The sequence below is a fragment of the Erinaceus europaeus genome, chromosome 15 (genome assembly GCF_950295315.1).
Source record: "Erinaceus europaeus chromosome 15, mEriEur2.1, whole genome shotgun sequence".
NCBI lineage: Eukaryota > Metazoa > Chordata > Mammalia > Eulipotyphla > Erinaceidae > Erinaceus > Erinaceus europaeus.
This window is the reverse complement of record NC_080176.1, coordinates 60,750,482-60,773,567: the sequence shown is the minus strand read 5'-3', so window position 1 is coordinate 60,773,567 and position 23,086 is coordinate 60,750,482. Positions and strand designations below refer to the sequence as shown.

At 42.9% G+C, this 23,086-nt stretch overlaps 1 protein-coding gene across 1 annotated transcript in view; it reads right to left on the bottom strand.

Moving 5' to 3' along the window:
- The window catches only part of SLC14A2 (solute carrier family 14 member 2), a 184,950-nt gene extending 162,674 nt beyond the window's left edge, over positions 1–22,276 (bottom strand). Inside the window, exon 1 of the mRNA XM_060173810.1 lies at positions 22,191–22,276. The gene's annotated coding sequence lies outside the window, so the exon portion shown is untranslated. The remainder of the gene's footprint in view (positions 1–22,190) is intronic.
- Between the last annotated feature and the right edge of the window lie 810 nt (positions 22,277–23,086).

Sequence of the window (23,086 nt, the reverse complement as noted above, 5' to 3'; positions counted from 1 at the left end):
GCAAAGTGGACACAATCTTCCCAGTGGTGTGGGGATCCTGGGACAAGGATCCTTGAAGGGAAAGTAGCTGAGTCCTCCAGGCTGATTCCCACAGCAGCAGAGAAGCCAGTCAGAGAGCTGTCATGTTTATTTCTAGATCATCTGGAAGGTGAGCAAAGGAGAAAGGGGCACAGCCTCTCTCAGGGGGTCTCTGGCTCATGGGGTCTGTTCACTATTAAATGCAATTTAACATTTTAACTGGAGCTGCCAAGAAGGAATTGGTGGGGTTTTACATAAGGGGGGAGGGAATAGATTCTAAGGAAGAGAACTAATTGAAAGGAATGCAGATCACAGGAAACCTGATAGAATAGCAGAATATCTGAGCAGTCAGAAAAACACGCAGAGGTGTTGCTGAATACACAACCATGGTTAAAAGGATGGAAAAGGGGAAGATGACAAAGAAAAAGCAGACAGTGAATTCACAGGAGTAGGATTACTTGCTGAGCAGAAGAAAGGCCTCAGTGATTACAGAGCACAGGATTCCACCTTGACCCAACAGCAGAACACAAAGGCATCTGCACAGTGCTTTCCCACAGATTTTACCACACCCTCGCTCCTCTATGCCTATAAAATCTGACTTTAAGTCATGCTCCCAGGCCCCGATACCCTAAAGATAGAGGCCACAGTCTCAGTCACAGTCACACTCCTGAACTGTAAATCTGGCCTAAAAGAAGCATGCTTACTACAATAATTACAGACTTAATTAACTCCAATTTAGTTCCCTTAGAATTCTGAGTGGCTCCGGGGAAGACTTCCCATGGCACAGGTCCCTGGTAAGAGCTGTCTGGGGACCTTTAAAATGATGCCTTCTTCTGCTTTTGACAACTTTCCCCATAGCAAACAGTAGAGGCTTTAAAAATGAAATGATTGTGTTGATCTTTTTACCCAAAAAAACCCCAAACACAGGTGCTTCTCAGATCTTGTGGTTTGCATGACATACTGCCCAGAAAATCCAGAGTGTGCATATGACACTGATTGATGGGGGAACCTGGAGTGTGTTCATTAACTTCTGTTAGTCTCCGTCTTCCCATATTGGAAGTAGTGTGAGGTGGACTGTATTGTTCTGCTAAAGCCTTTCTCACAGCACACCCTTACAGATATGAATGACAGTAAAGACCAAAGGCCCAGAGTACTATCTTTGCTTTAAGAATGTTGATAATATAGTTTGAAATCTGGGAGTATGATGTTAATTGCCCTGTGGAGAGCAGTCTGGAGAACTCTTACAAGGCTAAAAGTGAACCTACCCTATGACCCTGAAATTCTTCTCCTGGAAATGGAACCAATGAACCAAGAACACTCCTCCAAAAAGATCTGTATATACCTATGTTCATTGTAGCAGCGCAATTTGTAATAACCAAAACCTGGAAGGAATCCAGGTGTCCAACAACAGATGGGTGACTGACTAAGTTGTGGTCTAGATACACAATGGAATACTACTTAGCTGTTAAGGATGATGAATTTATCTTCTTTACCTCAGCTTGGATGGAGCTTGAAAAAAATCATATGAAGTGAGATCAGCCAGAAAGAGCAGGATGAATATAGGATGATCTCATTCATGGGCAGAATTTAGGAAACAAAAACAGAAAGGGGAAACACAAAGTAAAACCTGGGCTGGCTTTGGTATAAGGCAGCCAAGCAAAAGGCTCTGGGGAAGGGGCGAGGTGTGGTTTTGAGGTCTTCTTATATGATGTCGCAAAAGGACCTGAGTAGGGGGTGAGAGTGTTTTGCAGACAGGTATCACGGCGAGATGGGGAATTGTACCCATGTGTCAACCACTGTGCTGTAAATCATTAACTCCCCATCTAAATAGAGAAGGATAGTAATCAATTATTTAAAAAATAAATTTATTTTAGACAGAGACAGAAAGAAATAGAAAGGAAGGTGACAGAGAGGGAGAGAGACACCTGTAGCACTGTTTCACCTCTAGTGAAGCTTACTCCTGCAGGTGGGGACTGGGGGCTTGAACCAGAGTCTTTGGACACTATAATGTGTACATTCCTACAGGTGCAAAATCAGCTCAGCCCCCCAATGATTTTTTTTCCAAAAATTTTACTAGTAATTTAATAATGATTAACAAGATAGTAAGATAAAAGGGTTCCACCATAGTTCTGTGTCCAATCTCCTCTGTTGGAAGCTTCCTTATTCTTTATCCCTCTGTGAATATGGACCAAAATTCTTATTTAAAAAGATTATTATTATTATTATTTTTACCAGAACACTGTTCAGCTCTGGCTTATGGTGGCATAGGGGATTGAACCTGGGACTTTGGAGCCTCAGGCATGAGAATCTCTTTGCATAACCACTATGCTATCTACCCCTGCAACCAAAATTCTTTATGGGATGCAGAAGGTGGGAGGTCTGGCTTCTGTAATTGCTTCTCTGCTGGACATGGACATTGGCAGGTGGATCCATACCCCCAGCCTGTTTCTATCTTTCCCTAGTTGGGCAGGGCTCTGGGAAGGTGAAGTTCCAGAACACATTGGTGAGGTTATCCCAAGGTTTTTTTTTTAATGGTAGCTCCCCCTTTTTGTTTATAGTGCTTTGAAGTTTGTCAGTCTTTTAAATTCCCAGTCTCATTAAACCTTTACAACAACCCTACAAAACAGAGAAGATGGCTTGTTATCAACTTTACAGAGGATGTGACTCTAGTTCAGAGATGTTCACGCAGCATTTTGGTACAAACTGGAATGAGAACCCGGCTCCTGCCTCCTTATAAAGTGCTTTACTTCATCACAGCACCTTGAAAAGACAAACACAGGGAGTCGGGCTGTAGCACAGCGGGTTAAGCGCAGGTGGCGCAAAGCATAAGGACCGGCATAAGGATCCCGGTTCGAACCCCGGCTCCCCACCTGCAGGGGAGTCGCTTCACAGGCGGTGAAGCAGGTCTGCAGGTGTCTATCTTTCTCTCCTCCACTCTGTCTTCCCCTCCTCTCTCCATTTCTCTCTGTCCTATCCAACAACGACAACAACAATAATAATTACAACAATAAAACAACAAGGGCAACAAAAGGGAATAAAATAAATATTTATAAAAAAAAAAAAAAGAAAAGCCAAACATGTACTGGCAATAGGTGGCTTGGCAGCATTATGGAGTAGCTGCATGACATCATAACTACCTCTTACAAAAAGCCTGTTCTCTGGGACAATCTCAATGGAGTGGGTCCATGAGCCACTCCCTGAGACATGACTTATGTATGTAGACACATAAATAAACCACATGGGGGGGTCTATATAACTCCACCAGGTTCTCTAAAGGGGGTATACTTTCCAACAACCAGTGAGTAGGATGATTCTACCTTCTCCACCAAGAGATAGAATGATCAGGACCCAGGAAGAAAGTAGAAGGTTTTGAACAGCCTTGTTTGGGTCAAAGAAGGTGAATGTTTTAAGATGTTGGGGTCCAGGGGAGTCGGGAGGTAGCGCAGCGGGTTAAGCGCAGGTGGCGCAAAGCACAAAAACCAACGGAAGGATCCCAGTTTGAGCCCCTGGTTCCCCACCTGCAGGGGAGTCGCTTCATAGGTGGTGAAGCAGGTCTGCAGGTGCCTATCTTTCTCTCCCTGTCTGTCTTCCCCTCCTCTCTCCATTTCTCTCTGTCCTGTCCAACAACGATGACATCAACAACAATAACTGCAACAATAAAACAACAAGGGCAACAAAAGGGAATAAATAAATATTTTAAAAAAGACGTTGCAGTCCTGGCAATAGTTACACAGTGATAAATGATGCTCAGATAAAGGAGCGGTACATAGTGAGCTGGCCGGCAGTTAGCGAAGTTTCTGTGAAATTGTGGAGACATATTTGATGGTGAGGTATTGAAACAGGTAGTGATGAAGCAGGGCAGATAGTAAGGATGGAGACACACCTTTAAAATCCAGCAGTGAAGGAAAGCAGAGACATGGAGTGGTAGCCTGGGAGGAACATGGGGCCAAGGTGTGTTCTCTCCTGCTACGTAACCCTTAAGAAAGGGAAGTCAGGGGGCTGGGTGGTTGGTGCACTTGGTTGAGCACAGATGCTTCAATGTACAAGTTTCCAGTCTCGACCTGCAAGGGGAAAGCTTCACAAGTGATGAAGCAGGGCTGCAGGTGTCTCTCTGTTTCTCTCCCTTTCTATCTCCCTCCTCTCAATTTCTGGCTGTCTCTATCTAATGCATAAAGATAATTAAAAGAAAAAAGAAAGGGAAGTGAAATATTTGCGTAGGAAAAAAGCTCATTGAATGGAGAGACTCTGGGAGAAAGAGGCTTACTTTAGAGGCAGAAGGAATGAATCTTAAGTTGAACTGGAGGCTTAACTTTTGAACAGATCTGACATTCTCCTGAAGCGAGCATGGTAGAGAAGGAGTGGTGGAGACACGGGGAAGTGTTAGCTTCTGGCTCGTTTCCTGCCAGTGTCATCTGCGGTGCCTCTCATGGCTCAGAGAGCAAGCAGAGAGCTCTGTCACCTGGGCACAGAGCCTCTGGGTGGTCAGTGTCTCCCCAGCAGCTTCTTGCCTTTTGCCTGATCTGTGCCGAGTCTGAGTCTCTGTGCCTCTCACTTTAAGCTCTGACCCTGGTGGTGGTAAGACTCCAGATGTCCCCCAGGGCCTCTCCTGCAGTCACAGAATTTTCCTGTCTCACAGAGTTCTCCTGGTAGTCATTGCAGTAGGGAACACAGAAGTATATTCAGATAATGGGTTCTTAGTGATTTGTGTGATTATGAAACCTTTTAGAAAACTTTCACATCAGTGCACATATATCACTTTATAGTTATAAAATAGATAATATTGGACAATTTCTTTTGTATTCTTACTTTTATTAGTATTGTTATTTATTTATTTTCATTGATTTAGTAATGATTGACAAGATTTTAGGATAAGAGGGGTATAATTCCACAAAACTCCCACCACCAGACTTCTGCATCCCCTACCCTCCATTGGAAGCTCTTATTCTTTATCCCCCTGAGAGTATGGACCCAGGACGAAAGCTTTTTTGTGTGCAAGACATGGCAGAGAATGGTCTTTTATATTGTTTCTGAGGTGCGACAAGGGCAATTCCATTATTTTATCTCCAGTATCTTTCTCAGAAAGATCATCTAAGTCTGTGAAGAAGACATTTTCTGAAGCACATCAAAACCTCTTTCCTCCAGTCAAAATTCCCTGAGTATTGTATTCACCTCCAACCTCCCTTCTCACTAGAAAGGATTCAGAAGACTTTCAAAGGATGATTACAAACCAACTTGCAAGTTGGTTTAAGCTCCAAGTCAATGGGATATCATCTCTAGGGGTGAGACCACCATCAAACACCCTTTTAGTTCTTTTCTTTTTCATTGCAGCACTGGGTCTGGTACAGGTGTGATATCTTCACGTAAACTACATTTTTATCCTTTACTCATTTCTTCAGAAAGAGAATGCAGGGAGAAATAGAGAAAGAGGACACCATAGCCCTACCCACCCCCATCCTGGTGTCCTGCAGTTTGAACCCAGGACCTCACCTTTGGTAAGGTGTGTGCTACTGGATGGGATATCTCCTGGTCCCTAAGATCAGTTTTGTTCCTTAAGTTTTCTGGAGTCTGCCTACTCTACTGGTGAGGAGTACCCTATGGCAGGACTGTGCCACTGATGGAGGCATGCTCTTGAAACCCCTCCTTTCTTGGGGAGTCCCTGCCTCCTATTCTGTGCATCTAAATTGTTCACTCTCAGACTGATGCCACACTGTGGGTATGAGCAAGATATAGAACAAGTTGGCATGACTTTTGTTGGGGAAGTTCAAAGCCAGGTGTCCCAAGGTTGCTGTCTCTGGTCTTCCTTTTAGAAACAATATGCTCTTCTTTTGTCATTATCTTCTCTGTCCCCAGTTTTTTCATTCTGCATAGGACATCTCCCCTCCACCTGACAGATAATTGTGTTGCCAGTTAGATGTGACCTTCATGGGAAGTGTGGTGACTTTTGTTTTCAATCTTTCCTATTCCCCAATCTGCTAGCTTCATACAGTGCTTGCCCCCTGGGAAGGGTTCACTGAACTTTTGTTACATAAAGTGCTGAAGAAATGTGGTGAACAGGTCAATGCCCACTTTTGTCTGGGAAGCAGTGAGTTGTAGAAAGAAAAGAGCCAAGCTGGGATCCAAGAAATCCCAACATCCACTCCCACCTCTATCATAAGCTTCTTTGGTTCCTCCTCCTGCCATCTGTAAGGTGGACTCACTCTTGAAGCCCGTAACAGTGTTGATAGTCTTTGATTTTTTGAAAGGGAGGGCAACATAGCAGAGGATGGAGGCCTTGTTGATATTCACATATTCCAGGTGTAAGTTCTGCTTCTTGTTGGTGATCTTGGAACTATCCTTTACTTCCTTTCATAAGTAATAGCGTGTGAAGTCTCCCAAGTATGGGAAGTTGAAATGTAGAACAGAAGTATATGTTGGAAGAAAAAGATTCAGACCTTAGATGGAGTGGTAGAGGGTTAGTGATTCTAATCCTAATGATCCCAAGCAGCGGCCCAGTGCCACCAAAGTGTGAAACAATGAACGTTAAAGATGACAGAGGCTGCATTGAGGAAATAATCTAGTTTATGGTCTTTCTCTGCAGAAACGGGAAATAAAAGTCTGGACAAGGCAAGCTCTTAGTCATAGGCACACTGGGGATTACTGCTCATGTAGCACTACTTGGCAGTAATTATTCCTTAATGTTAGAGTCTACTTTATGGGTCTCTGCTAGATGATAACTAGCTAGGTAGTCCATTTTTTTTCCTTAGCAACAGAACTGCCAACTTTTTAACAAGGGTCATTATTGATTTAAGATAATATTTCAGGGCCAGGCAGTGGTACACCAGTTTAAGCACACATAGGACTATATGCAAGGACCCATACATGGATCTGGGTTCAAGCCCCCAGTCCTTACCTGCAGGTAGGGAAGCTTCACAAGTGGTGAAGCAGGTCTGCAGGTGTGTCTCTTTCTCTCTCCCCCTCTAACTCCCCCTCCCCTCTCAATTTCTCTCTGTCCCATCCAATAAAATGGGAAAAAGTGGTTGCCAGGAACAGTGGATTCATAGTGTTGGCACTGAGCCTCAGCGATAACCCTGAAGGAAAAACAAACAAACAAACAAACAAATAACCCCAAGCTTCTGTTGGACTTGGAGATGATCAATGAACTGTTTATGTAGGATAGGAGGTCACCAGAAAACTTTAGAACACACACAGTGTCAACAGGGGAAGCATTTTGCCCTTCTCACCCTCTGCTCTTCATGCTTCCTACATGGATGCTTTGAAACAGCATTGTCCGGATTGTTGAGAAACCTTGGCGATGAAGCCCATCTAACTAAGATGTCAGAGCAGAAAGACGGACATACCCTGTGTTCTTGCGGACCTTGTTCAGCCAACATGCCAGTGCTGAATCGCTTTGTTCTAACTTTCCACAGTGGAGACGAGTGCCCTGCCATTCTATTAAAGCCACTGCTACACTGGGCCTATTCCCAGACATCTGATGCTGTAATGCTCTGGCAGGCTTGTGAGTGACCCAGGCCCCTGGATGTCCTGATGACCTAACTTGGCAGGGCTTCTGCCATGACTCCACCACTCCTATGTGTGGGGAACTATCACAGTGTGTGTGCGTGAGTAGAAATCCACAGCCAACTTAATTTTCAAAGTTGTCAGGTCTGCTTTTCATGGGTTCAAGCTCCCCACTACCTTCTCATTTCCACTGGAGAAAAAAGAGGTTGCTGGTGAATAACTTTGCTTCCTGAATTGTTTCCTATATCAAATGCTCAATATCCACAGCTCAGGGATGTTTTAGTACTGGTGTCTTGCTGAATTTCTTTTTTAAATTAACAAAGGAAATTGTGTAGGTTTTAATTTTTTTTTAAATTACACCTATAATTGCAACTGAACACTGCATGTACTATCCCAGAATCTATTTTACTTCCTTCTGTTAGGAGACCGCTATCTTGAGCTTGCATGACTCTCCATATTTGAACATGATCATCACACAGTTGTGTGTGTCCACAATTAATGGGCATCACTGTTTTTTTATGTTTTAAACATGTATGTATATTGTTTATTCATTTTTCCATGCAGTTTGAATTTTCCAAAATCAGTTTTGTTAATACTTGGGTGGGCTCACTGCTACTATTATTAACTGTATTCTGCTAATACTTGGGTGGGCTCACTGCTACTATTATTAACTGTATTCTGCTTTTCTATTGTAAACAGAGTCTTTCCAAATTTTCAAAATTGCCAAGAATACAATAATGCACATCCTTTACTTGTCACACTACCCATGGGAGTGAGGATTTTCAAGGACATAAATCTAGACATAAGACTAGCTGTCATTGAGACACTATCTTCACTTTTACAAGAGATTTCCAAATTGCTGTCTAACAGAGTTAAAATAATTTGCACTCTTCCCAGAATGACAGTGCCCATTTCTCATGAAAACATGGCTGTGCTGTAAAAACCACTTAGTTCTTGACAACTGAGTAGGTGGGAAATGGCTTCTCTTTGTTTTAGTTGGCATTTCCCTGATTAGGCCAAGCACCTTTTCATACTGTCCTCGGGCATTCTGATTCATAGTTCTGTGCACTATTTTTCAAGTGTGCTGTCCTTCTCTCGGGCGGTTTATCTCTTGCTTGTTGTTTAGATAATCCTCTGCAGGTAAAGATGCAATGGAAACTTGTGGGGCCTTGCATAAGCCGAAGTTAAGCATGGCGTGGGCCATCCAGGGGGGACCCCTGGATGCCTGGGAGGTAAAGGCCTTCTGTCAGTCTCCCCAGGGGTTTTGGCCTCTATGGGTTGAGCAAGAGGGAACCTGCTGAAAGGGTTCCAGCCCCCCCATGAGTGTCATTCTTGTGCAAGGGCCCACACCCCCCTCTGTGCTAGCTGGTGGTTTTAGCTTCCTCATTCTCCAAACTAGCTTGACCACTTACCCAATGGTTACTGACTCTCATCATCTCTCTTTCCCCTGCTGTCTTGACCATGTAAGGTATCCCTTAACATTCCTGACCGACCATAGTTGCCCTGTTCTCCCCTCCCACCCCAACCTATAAAAACGCTTGCCTGCCCGGCAATAAATGTACTATTCATAGGCAAATAGCGTCCTGGGGTGATCCTTGGCTTTGTCTCTTGCCATGATCCACAGGGAAAGAACCCCAGTTCTTGCTCACCCCTGCTGCCCTTGATTTGACCTTTTCAGCCCCCTCCTCTGGTGCGCAACAGAGTGGGTTAGCTGACTCAGTTGGATTGAGAAGCGGGGTCCTCCTCAGGACCCTGACAGACACTCCTCCTCCAAATCTCTCACTTGTCTGTTGGCTCTGCCCACAGCTTCTTGGTTAAATGGAAGTTTTCTGTTTCTAATGGAATCCAATCATTCATCTTTTTTTTTTCTTTTGTGCTCTCTTTACACTTTAATACACATTTCCTAGCTCACAGGACTCTTTAATTCCATTTTGAGTGGTGCATTTCTTAAAAAAGCCTCAAAACATAGATATAGACCAGGGCCTATGAAATAGGGCATATGTACATATGTATTCATAAGTTAGGGGAAAATATATACCTTTAAACAAAAGTGCACAATAGTTTGCAGTGAGTCAATAAATGAAGCAAGCAAACAGAAAGACCTAAAAATGACACCATAAAGTACCTAATCAAATATTTTATACTTAGACCTAGGTACCCTACTCACCTACTTCCTATTCCACTTCCCTCAATCACTCCAAAGCTAACCTTGTCAGACAAAGTAAGGAATACAAAAGCTGGATAAGGCCAAGGGACTGGCACACTTTAATGATGACTTTTTAGTCACTACCAGACCACCCTATCAGCTGGGTCCCTAGTTAGGGAGTCCTGGGATTCCCACACAGACATGATGGCCTAGACCTCTAACGGATCCCTTTCTCCACTGTAACTGGTCATTTCCATCAGGGACATCATAATGGATACCTTTTTGGGCCCCTACAGGACCTTGCCCTTAGTGTGGTTCAACAGTGGTAGGGGCTGTTCCATTCTCTGAAGGGAGGTTGGAGAACACACTCTACCACCCAAGGAAGGTGGGTCCTGAAATTAGTGCAGCCTGGAGTGTTCCTAGCTGTGACCACAGAATGCAAGTTCAGACCTACAGAGATGCAAAGGTTACATAAGCTCCTTGCTGAATATGGGCCCCAGATCAAATCCATGGTTTACAGTTAACAATATTTATATAATTTTCCCATATTTGGGAGCTACTGTCTTCTCTGATCCAGATTTCTTTTTAAAAATGTTTTTTTATTATCTTTATTTATTTATTGGCTAGAGACAGTCAGAAATCAAGAGGGAAGGGAATGGTAGAGAGGGTGAGAGACAGAGAGACACCTTCAGCACTGCTTCACTACTTGTGAAGCTTTCCTCTGCAGGTGAGGACTGGGGGCTCAAACCTGGGTCCTTGCACATTGTACCATGTGTGCTCAACCAGGTGTGCCACCACCCAGATTCTCTCTGATTCAGCTTTCTAGTTCTTTTTCCAACTATGACACCATCTCCCCAGACAATAACTTGGGTTCACCTGCATATTAGATGTTAGGCTGAGGCAAAAACTAGTAAAGTCATGGCCCCCTTGGAATATACCGAAAACAGACCTACTAGCTTATTCTAAAATGGTGACTCCAAATCTTCATCTGCAATATTCCTGCCTTTATGTTCATGACTAGTCAAAAATTTGTTCTGCTTTATATCTTAACTCTTTTTCAGCCACCAGGTTCCAGATGTTACCATGATGCCAACCTGACTTCCCTGGGTAGACAAAACCACCAATTTGTCCTGAAGCCCTGCCTGCCCACACCCCTACCACACTAGGGAGAGAGACAAGCTGGGAGTATGGATGGACCTGCTAATGCCCATGTTCAGCAGGGAAGCAATTACAGAAGCCAGACCTCCCACCTTCTGTACCCCATAATGATCCTGGGTCCATACTCCCAAAGAGATTAAAGAATACAAAAGCTTTCAAGGGAGGGGGATGGGATACAGAGTTCTGGTGGTGGGGATTGTAGCCCTCAATATTTCCATCTTATAAATGAAAATTTTAAAAGATAAATTTCCCAATTAATATTATAGAAATGTCTCCTTGAGTTTTCTTCTAATTTCTTAGTCCAGTAGGTTTTTTTTTTTTAACTTTAAGTCTTGCATTCATCAATAATTTATTTGTAACTGTCTGTGCTATTTTGTGTATAAAATAGAGCTCTGATGTTAGTTTCCCAGGATGGAGAGCTAATTGTTTTGACATTATGACTCAAAAAATTCCAAATTTTGACACCTTATTTTATCACTCCTGTTCTGCACCAAATTTCTAAAACTACGTATCTTTCTTTCTGGACATTCCAGTGGGTTCTATTGGTCTTTGTAACTTGACCTTTCCATGATGTCTGTGATATAAGCACCTCTTCTTTTCATTCTTTGTCAAATGTAAAGTTTTGGTCACTCTTCCTTTCTTAGAAATCATGGTTAATCTTAGACAAAGCGGTAGGGGGAACACTGCATGAAAGCTGCCTTCATTGGGATGGAATCCTGGCTTCAAACCTGGGTTGTGCATATGTCAAAGCAGTTTGCTCTTAGAATGAACTATTTTCAAGTCTTTGGATGAATTCTGTTTATTTATTTTTTTTTGGCTCCAGGGTTATCTCTGGGGCTCAGTGCCTGCACTACCAATCCACTGCTCCTGGAAGCCATTTTTTTTTAATTGGATAGGATAGAGCGAAATTAAGAAAGGAGGGCAAGATAGAGAGGGAGAGGGAAAGAGAGGCACCTGTAGATCTGCTTCACCGCTTGTGAAGTGACCCCCCCTGCAGGTGGGGAGCCGGGGGCTCGAACTGGGATCCTTGAGTGGGTTCTTGCGGTTCGTACTACATGCACTTAACCTGGTGCTCCACTGCCCATCCCCCACTTTGATGAATTCTTTAATGAAATGTATCCTTATTTCAAGTGATACCTTGAAATAAGTGACACCTCCCATCCTATCTTCACTCCAGAGGTCTAGGTCCCAGCTTCAGCTGCCACCAAATAGACTGTATTCTTGCATAAATCCTATAAACTCAGGGTTGGCTTTCATAATCTGTTTAATCTGCTCTGCTTATCTCACAGGGCTGCTGAACTGGTGCTGCCAGGCAGTAGAAACAGAGCTAAAAACACTGAGGCCAAGACCAAATGAACAGACAAGCAAGTGAGCAAACAATAAATAGCAATACTGGGCCTGGAGAAGACAAGTGTGGTATTTAGGTTGTTTTATTATCTGTGTTCCCTACTCTCACCTTTTACTTCTTTCAAACTCTCAGGACTGGGAGACACAAAGGCCTTCTTTTTGCAGAGCCAGGAGGCACCTCACACATGTAATATTTCAGCCCTTACAGTCTTCTTCTTCTTCTTCTTTTTTTTTTTTTTTTACTCAGTAGAGAAACAAGAGTGGAACAGGGAGATAGAAAGAGAGGGGGAGACTCCATTGTGCTATGGTACTTCATGTGGTAACAGGGCTTATAGCTGGGCTGTACTCGGCAAGGCACACACCTTAACTGGTCAGGGATATCCAGCCCTAAGACACAAAGATGTCCATGGCAGACTTGATGATTCACCAGTAAGACTGGAGCTGACAAAGTGTGGGTCCAGTTTCATATTCTGACTCTGTGATTTAAGGTAAGTCACTCAAAAGTCACTGAAACTCAATGTAAGGGAGAGGTAATCACTCTCTTAAATGGCCTTACGAAAATCCAAATAAACCATGTAGATGAGAGCTATCAGACAAACGTGAAGCCTTTAAAAATCCAAAGTTAGGAGGCTGAGCGGTAGTGCACTGGGTTAAGTGCACATAGTAGGAAGCACAAGGACCTGCGTAAGGATCCAGCTTCTGCCTCAGCTCCCCACCTGCAGGGGGGTTGCTTCACAAGTGGTGAAGCAGGTCTACAGGTGTCTGTCTTTCTTCCTTTCTCTCTCCCCCCCCCTCAGTTTCTCTCTGTCCTATCCAATAAAATGGAAAAAATGACTAAGTAGTGGATTCATAGTGCAGGCACTGAGCCCCAGCAATAACTCTGGAGGCAAAACAAAAAAAATCAGGAGGAATTATTATTAATATTATTAATATTGCTGATATTTACACATGAAAACTGTCCAACAGGAAAGCTGCAATATTTCTTACACTGAAATGCTTTGCTCTCTGTCTTTGAATCAAAGTGTGCAGGAGAACAAAACCCACTTTGTCTAGAAGCATGGTTGGCCCAGTACAGAGTCTACAGAGCAGTAGGCAGCGTAGGACACTTTATCTTTTAGACTTTGCAAGCTAGACATGTGATAGAGAGGTGGCTGGAGAGTCTTTCTGGGTCCACAGGTTGAACTGCTGTGGTGCAGGAGCTGGGCTTGGTGCTGATGTAAGGAAGCAAGAGTGGGCATGAATCAGTCACTGTGCTTTCCTTGAAGACGCCATGCAGTTAAATGGATCTCAAGGTCATCCCTGGTATCTTGTGAGAAGTTTCTCCCCACAGTGAACATATGGCAGTGCCCCTGCATCTCACTCACTCCTGTACTCAGGCTCTGGTGCATCTTTCCACTCTGTGCCAAGATCAGACTTGGGCTTGGTCCAAGTGACATTCAGGGTCTCCTGACAGGAGACTGTAGCCCACCTAAAGTTTATGGAAGATGCCCTTTTCCTTGGTAATTGGGTTCTTGCCCTTCTCTCAATTCCAATGAAGCAGAATTTCTTCCATGTCCTCCTGTCATCTCTATGGGTAACACTAGAGTCCAGTATGAGGGAAGTTACTAGAATCCTTCCAAGTAAGTCACTATCAGCATCTTGGTATCATGGCCTCTGTCCTCAGTTTTTGTCAGTAACTACTCCTGCATAGCTAAGTACAGCTGAATTTTGGCCTCGGTTTGGATCTTAGTGTCTAGAACTTTGCTTGGCCTTTGCTCTGAGGGTCACACATTCCTCACTCAACCTCATTCTCCCATCTTTCTGTGGTCTCTGTCTAATTTTGTTTCCATTGATCACACAGCACCAACAGTTAACTCCCTTTTCCAGGTGCTGTCCTGTCTAGATTTCCACTGTAGACAGAGATAAGCCATTTTCTCCTCTGATTTTTAGGTAATGAGTCTAGTACTACCTTGTGAATTCTGTCAGGTATGATTCCAAACAGTTGACCTGACTGTTACTACTGTTATTTATTTTTTCAAAAGTGGATATAGAACTTAGTAATAGCTGCTCTATATGAAGCTCTTTCCTTCATGAATGGATGACAAGTCCCCTTAACTATGGAGACATCCTTCTAGGAATACAGCTGACCTGCTTAATGTCACAGCCTGTCTATGAGGCAGGCCATACTCTTGACAGCTTGTAGTGGTCACAGCAGAGGAAAATCTCAAAATCCTATCCTTATCACACCAATTTTGAAGAAACACCCAATAAATTGATCCAAATAGGGTTAGTTTGGGGCATTGTAATAGCCCCACAGTCTCGTTTTAACACCTACCCATTTCTTGTCTTTTTTAAAAAAATATTTTATTTATTTTTTAATGAGAAAGATAGAAGGAGAGAGAGAAAGAGTCAGACATCACTCTGGCACATATGTTGCCAGGGATCAAACTCCAGACTTCATGTTTGAGAGTTCAATACTTTATCCACTGTGCCACCACCCAGACCACAACACCTACCCATTTCTACCTTCCTCCTCTTGCCTACAAGGGCTACTGTTCAGAGCACCCTTGCATTCAACACACAAGCCTTGATCTAGAGCCAGACTTGTGGAGATTCTAGTCTTCAATAGGTACTCAGAGTTACTTTCTTGCTCAGCCAGCCTCCTGACTGTAAACTCATCTTCCCTGAAGTAGGTGGAATGGTATCCACCCCACACAGTAATGTCCCCACAGAACCTGGACCCTGAATGTTGTTGTTTTCAACGGGTTAGGTTGTTTTCGCTGGGCTGGCTTCACGGGCAGGTAACAGACGACCAGGGACTCATAGTTGAGCTATAGGCAGTATCTCTTTATTCATGCAGGACGCAGCACAATCTAAGCCGAGCTAAGCTAAACTCAAGGTACAGTACTCTAAAACTCACAATGCTGTCTTTATATATACTTGCCAAGTAGGGTGGAAACAGGGTGTGACATAGAGAGGGTGGAGAGAAAAGTGACTGGTGACAATCAGAGTGTGACAAGGAGAGGATCAGGGTGTGACAAGGAGGGGGGGGTGGAGCAAAAACATATCATGAAACAGTGGGGATTGAACCAATGCCCTGGAGGGTGGTGCTTGTTAACAGCGGTTATATAAATAGAATGAAGTGGTTATGTAAATAGAATAGTGTTAAGCAGGGGGGATTTAAACCAAATGAAACAGAAGGGGTCTCATGCATACCAACAATTCCCCCTTTCTTTTTAACTAATGGCCATTGCAGAGTGAACAGAAATGTATATTGTGCAGGCGTTTTCAAAAGAACTGGCATATGACATGGAAAACAAAATAGGCGAGCAGCAATAACCAGTGTGATGCCAAGTGGAACTTTTCTTGCCTCAAAGGGCAAGGCCTAGCAGGCGAAAGGGCATTTCTTGCCTCTGGGAACGCTTCATGCCTCTGGGGGCATCTCTTGCCTCAAAGGGCGTTTCCTGCCTCTGTGGGCATCTCTTGCCTCTTGGGGCGCTTCATGCCTCTGTGGGCATAACCTAATAAGGAGGGGGAGTTTTCTGCCTCTGGGACAGAGCCTGCAGGCGAGGGGACATGGTCTATAAAGTCTCAAGGCAATTGGCTGAAGTTAGTCTTTGAGAAACACAGCTGTGTGTACCAGTAAGTCCGATGGAGGTGTCAGTCCAAAGTAGCTGACCACAGAAGAAAATGCCGGAGGATGAAACGCTGCACGTCTGTCTCGATGGGGAATGTTGGCCACCAGAATTCTGCTTTTCTGTAGAGAGTGAGCTTTCGAGTCTGTGAATCTGTTTCTTCAGGTCGTGCCAGGTCACATTATTGGTTTCCGGGGGCGATGTCAGAGAACAGGGGTCCAAATGGATTTCCGGGAATTCCATTTGAGTAGATGCTTTTTTATGTTAAGACTTGACAGCTGAAATTCACTTACTTGTCAAACAAAACTTGTAGCAGATTAGAAGTTTACTATCATTGATAACTCCATTATAATTGGAAGTCCTTTCTAGTATCATTTCAAGGTTGTTAAAACACTTTAAACTCAATAAAATGTGGAAAGGTAAACAGAAGAACCACGGTTAAAAGCCTTAGGCATGAGAATAATTAACATAATCATTGCACTATCTGCCCCACCCATAACTCATACAGTTTTCAGGATTAAACATTTCAGATTCATGTCAAGACGTAAAAGAGAAATCAAAGGAGGAAAAAAACAACTTTTTGCATTGTTTCTGGATGTCTCTAGAAATCATGGCTGCGTCCAGCATTTTTTTTTTTTTTAAGTCAATGTCAAGCAAAAATTCAGTCATTCAAATCATTCTCTTATGAAACGCAACTTGAACCAGATTATCAAGATCTCACCATGTAGTATTAAGAATCCCTGGAGGACGTCCTAGTCCAAAAAGGTCCTCAAAATTCCATTTAGGGTGCTTCTGACTGTTCCTGCTGGATTGCTTCAGGCACCCATTTTTAAAAGCGTCTTCCCATCGAAGAAAGAATCCAATCAAGAGAGTAGAACTAACCACGTGTCTCCATACTTGGGAACTGCCAGGGTACTCGAGAATGCTCCTCAAACTAGAGTAGTCCTTCTCCACGGGAAACATGCGAGAAGAAGTCCAGAAAGTCCCAGGGGAAATCCCCATGCATATCCCAAGGTCTAGGATCACGGTCATAAAGAACCAAATTGTGGCCCGTAGCAAAATGTAGTCTTTTTCCTCAGGAAACATGGGAGAGGGAATCCAGAAAGTCCAAGGAGAAATCTCCATGCATCTCCCAAGCTCTATGATCCCGGTCATAAGAAACCAAAGTTCCCGGTCAGGGAAACAAAGTTTGGCCCAGAGCAAAATGTTCCAGAGACAGAGTAACTGTCTCATGATGAAACAGTAGAGGCTTTGGCAAACCTCTTCATAAGTAGAAAGGCAACCCATGGTGGATGGGTAGCCAAGTTTACTTATCTGGACGATGGGTGGGTAGGGTCCCACGTTGATGCCGGTCCATGTTTCAGAGCTTATTTCAGTCCCTGTTCGGGCGCCATATGTTGTTTTCAATGGGTTAGGTTGTTTTCGCCGGGCTGGCTTCACGGGCAGGTAACAGACGACCAGGGACTCATAGTTGAGCTATAGGCAGTATCTCTTTATTCATGCAGGACGCAGCACAATCTAAGCCGAGCTAAGCTAAACTCAAGGTACAGTACTCTAAAACTCACAATGCTGTCTTTATATATACTTGCCAAGTAGGGTGGAAACAGGGTGTGACATAGAGAGGGTGGAGAGAAAAGTGACTGGTGACAATCAGAGTGTGACAAGGAGAGGATCAGGGTGTGACAAGGAGGGGGGGTGGAGCAAAAACATATCATGAAACAGTGGGGATTGAACCAATGCCCTGGAGGGTGGTGCTTGTTAACAGCGGTTATATAAATAGAATGAAGTGGTTATGTAAATAGAATAGTGTTAAGCAGGGGGATTTAAACCAAATGAAACAGAAGGGGTCTCATGCATACCAACAGAATGTAATCAAATGAGTTACCTCTGTGGTAAAAGGTTTTCTGTAGAATTGACTAACTTCATTGACCTTGAGCTAGGGAGATTATGCTGGACTATTCGAATAGGCCCAGTTTAATCACATGAGCTCTTAAAATAGACAAACTCTCTCTCTTTTTAAGAGACTAGAGGATGCAACACTGCTGGCATTGAAGATAGAGAGAGGGACTCGAACCCAAGACTATAGAAAGCTTCAACAAGCCAGAAAGAGGAAGGACATGGACTCTACCCTCCATCTCTGGAACAAATGCATGACGAATGGCACACTGATTGTGCCTGTGAATTCTCATGTTATACTTCTCAACCTCCGCACTGGAGCATAAGAGGCGCAGTGCATGATGCTTCATGCCACTGAGTTGTGCTGGCTCACCACAACAGTCAAGTAGCAGGAAACCCATAAATTGCATTTAGAGCTCATTTTAGGACTTATTCCACTGAATGAGCTCTTTACCTGAGCTTTAAGTTATCTCATCATTGAAACTACTAGTTTCAGTCATGTGATTCAAATGCCTCCTCTAATTTAACATGGTATTTCACTGGTTGAATTCCTACCTTTGTAGCACTTGCTTTTTTTTTTTTTTTTTTTTTTAAGTGAGGTGAGTATTTGGCTCTATTTCTGATGACTATGCTGAGGCAAGTTTATATAATTTGCCTCAGGACTCGATAGAATGTCCATGCATTGGAGTCAGGACAGACACTCTTTATCTTTTCTGTCTGGCTTTTAAAGTTAGCATTCACATTAATTTCTGGATTTTTTTTATTTCTATAAACTCTTATGACTATAAGAAAAATGTACCTTAAAGGCAAGCAACTTATGAACTAAAGCACAATGACTAAAGTGTGTTATGATTTTTCACTCCACTGGTAGACCCACAGATACAATTAAAATGTTTCTGGGCTATGCTGAAACAATTCCTTAAGAGTTAAAGATAGCAGACTTAGAGGTGGGATCCAAGGTAGCAGTGTTCTAGCAGTGAGTAAAGGTCACTTTAACCTTGGGGAACTCATCATTTCTAGCATTTAAAAAAAAAAGCTGCTCTTAGGCTGCATTTTTAGAAGCGTGTATAATTAAATGCCACTAGTAATTAAAATGCAAGTCATAACTGTTGTGAGACAAAACAAAGCAAATACACAAAATAAAAAAACTGGTTACTGTAATGGGATAAAAATAGTCTCATTTGGCCCTTTCAGCCTCCTAATGGAAACTAATACAGTGGTAGGGGGCAGGGCAGTGGAGCGCCCTATTAAGTGCACATAGTACTAAGTACAAGGACCTGCTCAAGGATCCACGTTTGAGCCCCCGCTCACTCCTCACCTGCAAGAGAAATGCTTCAGGAGAAGTGAATATTAGTTTTAATGTAGAAGGACACTGAATTTTATTTTTTGAACATTTTACTTTTGTTTATTTATTTAGACTTTACCAGAGCACTGCTCTGGTATTTTTACTTTATTTTACCAGAGCTCTGGCTAATGGTGGCACTGAGTATTGAACCTGGGATATTTGGTGCCTCAGGCATGAAAGTCTTTTTCATAACAATTATCATACCTCCCTTTTTAATTAATTCATTTCTTTATGTATTTAATTTATTTATGTATTTACTTATGAAATAGAGATATGCAGGGAAAGATGATAGATTGATCAATCTATACATAGATAGATAGGTAAATAGAGAGACAGTTATATATTCTAGAACACTGCTCAGCTGTAGTTTACAGTGGTGCTGGGGACAGAGCCTGAGTCTCACTTGACCTCACAGACCTTGGAGTCTCACTCACGCTTGTCATTTTTCATCACCATTGTGCTGTCTCCCAGGTCCATTACATAGACTGTCTAAAAACTTATCACTGGGTATTAAAAGTTCCTTCACATATGCAGGGTAATTCACTATTTGGAGTCATTGAAAGTCAATTTATTCAATGTGAGGTTGTGCAGAGTATATTTTCAACAACATTTTCCTAAGTAAGCGTTTTCTGACACAGCTATGTTCCCTGGCAGAGCCCGTCCGTGCACTCTTTTAATCCAGAGTTAACTTGCTGGGAAATGGTTACCAACCAGAGACTAACTAACTCAAGCAACATGAGGGGACGGGTGTTGGTTAAAGCTAAGGACAAGGACCCAGGTTTGGTGGTGTCAGGAACAGGAAAATTTATGCATTCAGTCAGGTGCCCCCTGTATAAGATTCAATTGCAGTAAAGCTAGAATGACTGAATATTTAAAGTGTTAAGATACTTAGCTAAGTGACAAATAATAAAAAGTGTGTACTTAAAATAATATTGACATATAAGAAGTGTGAACTTAGAATAATATTTGTGTGCCTAGGAGTGAAAAGTGTGTAATGAAATATGTGTGAAAAATATTTACGAAACTACTGGTAAATATTTGTGAGAAGTTGGTGGTATTTGTCAAAATATTTTCCTCATAAACAGCAACCAGAGGCTCGAACCAGAGATAACATATGCGCCTGTTTAGGTCGGTAAGTTTAGTTTGACGTGTTAGACAAGCCCCGGACCTAATTGGCTGGGAGGTGGTGTAACCCCACACCCCCAGCCTGGGAAGCATAGGATAAAAAGTCAGTGAAATGGACACTGGACGGACTGACTGAAACGGAGCGATCCGTGACGTCATTTCCTGTGCCCATCTGCTCATCGCACAACCACTTCAGCTCAACATTTGGGTGGTTGTGGTTTACTGATTCGTAAGTTGGACCCAAGGCGGACAGGTCCTCAGGCTGACCACATCCGGACCTGCTCTCCAGGCCAGGCTGACCACATCTGGACCTGTTAGAGAGACCAAAATGCCTGCTGACCACAGACTGCTGGACCTGTCCTTGGCTGACCACAGACTACCGGACCTGCTAAAGGACGACCACCAGCTTCTGGACCTGCCAGAGAGACCAGACTGACCAGCCTAAGAGGACATCACTGATGAGACCTTACCTGCGCTGTTATAGTTCATAGGAGAGGCACCGGGGAATTGGAATTGTATGTGTAATGAATAAAGTGTTGTGACAGCATCATAAATAGCCCTGGTCTCATTAAAAGAGGGGGGAGGTTCTCTCCCCCTGTCCACTGACCTAATTTAAGTCTCCTAACCTTTAATGCTCTTGTCAGGTGGATAGAGAGTGCTGCATCAGGTTGACTTTCTCCTTCCCTGACAATCAGCAAATGCAGAAGATCCAACTCAGAAGAGGAGATGACCAGGAGTCATGAGATTGCAAAGCACCTGGGTTCTGATTCGCTTCTTTGACAAATAGCCATTTGGGCCTCACTAGAGAGAAACTGGATATGTTGTTCGAAACCATAAAGATCTACTTGTTACGCTAGTTATTATACTGTAGGTAGAACTCAATGAAATCAAGTTATCAGAATTTCAAACCTGGTCTTCGTCCCTTGACTGCTGAGAAACCATTTTCTTACCCATGGATACAGTTTGCCCAACCATAATGTGGATTCTTTGTATTGTATGTAGGTATAAATCAGCCAGTTTGCTTCTCAAACAACCAGAAAGTCTATGTTTAGCCAAGCAGTAGTTTTCATTGTTAGTAACCTGAAAGTAAGATTACATTGCCAGAGAAGCTATATGAACCCTGAACCAGAAATTCCTGACAGCAGAAATGTGAACACTAGTGCAGAGTGTGCCTTCTCAACCCACTGTTTCTCCTCCAAATTTCACATACAAATACATTCAGCAGTGTCCAATATGTCAACATATCTCTGACCTATAGGTAGAACCCATCCATTTATACCATTTATTTACTTATTTATTTATTTGCCTCCAGGGTTATCACTGGGGCTTGGTGCCTGCACTACGAGTCCACTGCTCCTAGACACCATTTTTTTTTTCTTTTCTATTTTTGTTCCCTTGTTGTTTATCATTGTTGTTGTTATTATTGTTGTCATTGCTGTCGTTGTTGTTGGATAGGACAGAGAGAAATCGAGAAGACAGGTAAGGGGAGAGAGAAGGGGAGGACAGGGAGAGAGAAAGATAGACACCTACACATATGCTTCATCGCTTGTGAAGCAAACCCCCTGCAGGTGGATAACCCAGGGCCTGAACTGGGATCCTTAAGCTGGTCCTTGTGCTTCGTGCCATGTGTGCTTAGCTTAACCTGCTGCATTACCCCCCCATTTGTAGTTTTTTAGGAGAGAAAGCCATAATTGTCATATTGTCTAACTTATCAGAAATCAACCAGAACTGGAAGACTTTGGGGATGCTGGTCAATGGTGCGTCTGGTTAAGTACACATATTACCAAGCACAGGACCCAGGCTTGAGCCCTTGCTCTGCACTTGCAAGTGGTCTACCTCACAAGTAGTGAAGCAGATCTGCAGTTGTCTATTTTTTTCTCTTTGTTCTTCATAGAACCCAATTCTTCCAAGTCAATCACAATTCCCACATGGTACCAGTGACCTTAGAAGGGGAAATAATTTTAGCTTTCCACAACAGCATTATCAACGGCACTGGTTGGCTTCAATAATACAAGCACAGAAATAAGTTTGAGAATAGACTCACAGTTCCCTTGGTCACAGTAGATTTGATGGCTTCGATTACGGGTCTTGAGGTCTTCTATTCAGTTGATTTTTAGTAGTCAGCAAGAATCAGTCCTGTGAAGACAGAAAGTGGAGATCAGAAACAAGAAACCTAGAGCATTTCAATTGCTTTGGTGTTTGATTTAATAACATTTCCTCTCCTGAAAACTGTTGCCAGCTTGTCAAGCAAGCAAGCTTTGCTTTAGAAAAGTAGGAAATGCAGATTAGAAACAGGACACTAAATGTACCTGCCATCTCACCTTTCAGATGTAATTGCTGTTAGCCCTTGGAATCCTTGGACTGGTTTATAGTTCTGTATGTTTTGGTTGTACGGCTTTTCATCATTTTAAATTTAAACAATAGGGACCACATATTGTGTCTGATTTGAATTTTTTCTTTGAAATATATTGTGAATATTATTTACCAACAAACATACATCAACTTTGTGGTAGGCTGTCTTTGTGAGTCTTCATCTTGTGTAATACATTCTCTCGTAAGGTGACTGGAAGGCTGACTTACTACTAACCAACGGAATACTGGTATGTCAGTCCTGGGCTCAGGTTGCAGAATTTTTCTCTATTAGGGATATATCATAAGGAATCAAACATACCTATTCAAAAGGATCTGTGAACACCTATGTTTATAGAAACACAATTTATAATAACTAAAACCTGGAAGCAACCCAGATGTCCATGACAGATGAGTGGCTAAGGAAGGTGTGGTATACATAACAAGGGAATACTACTCCACTGTTAAAACTAATGAAGTCATATCCCTTGCCTCATCTGGGATGGATCTCAAGGATATGATGTTAAGTGAGATCAGCCAAAAAAGAAAAGGAAAAGGACTGGATGCTCTCACTTACAGGTAGAACTTAGG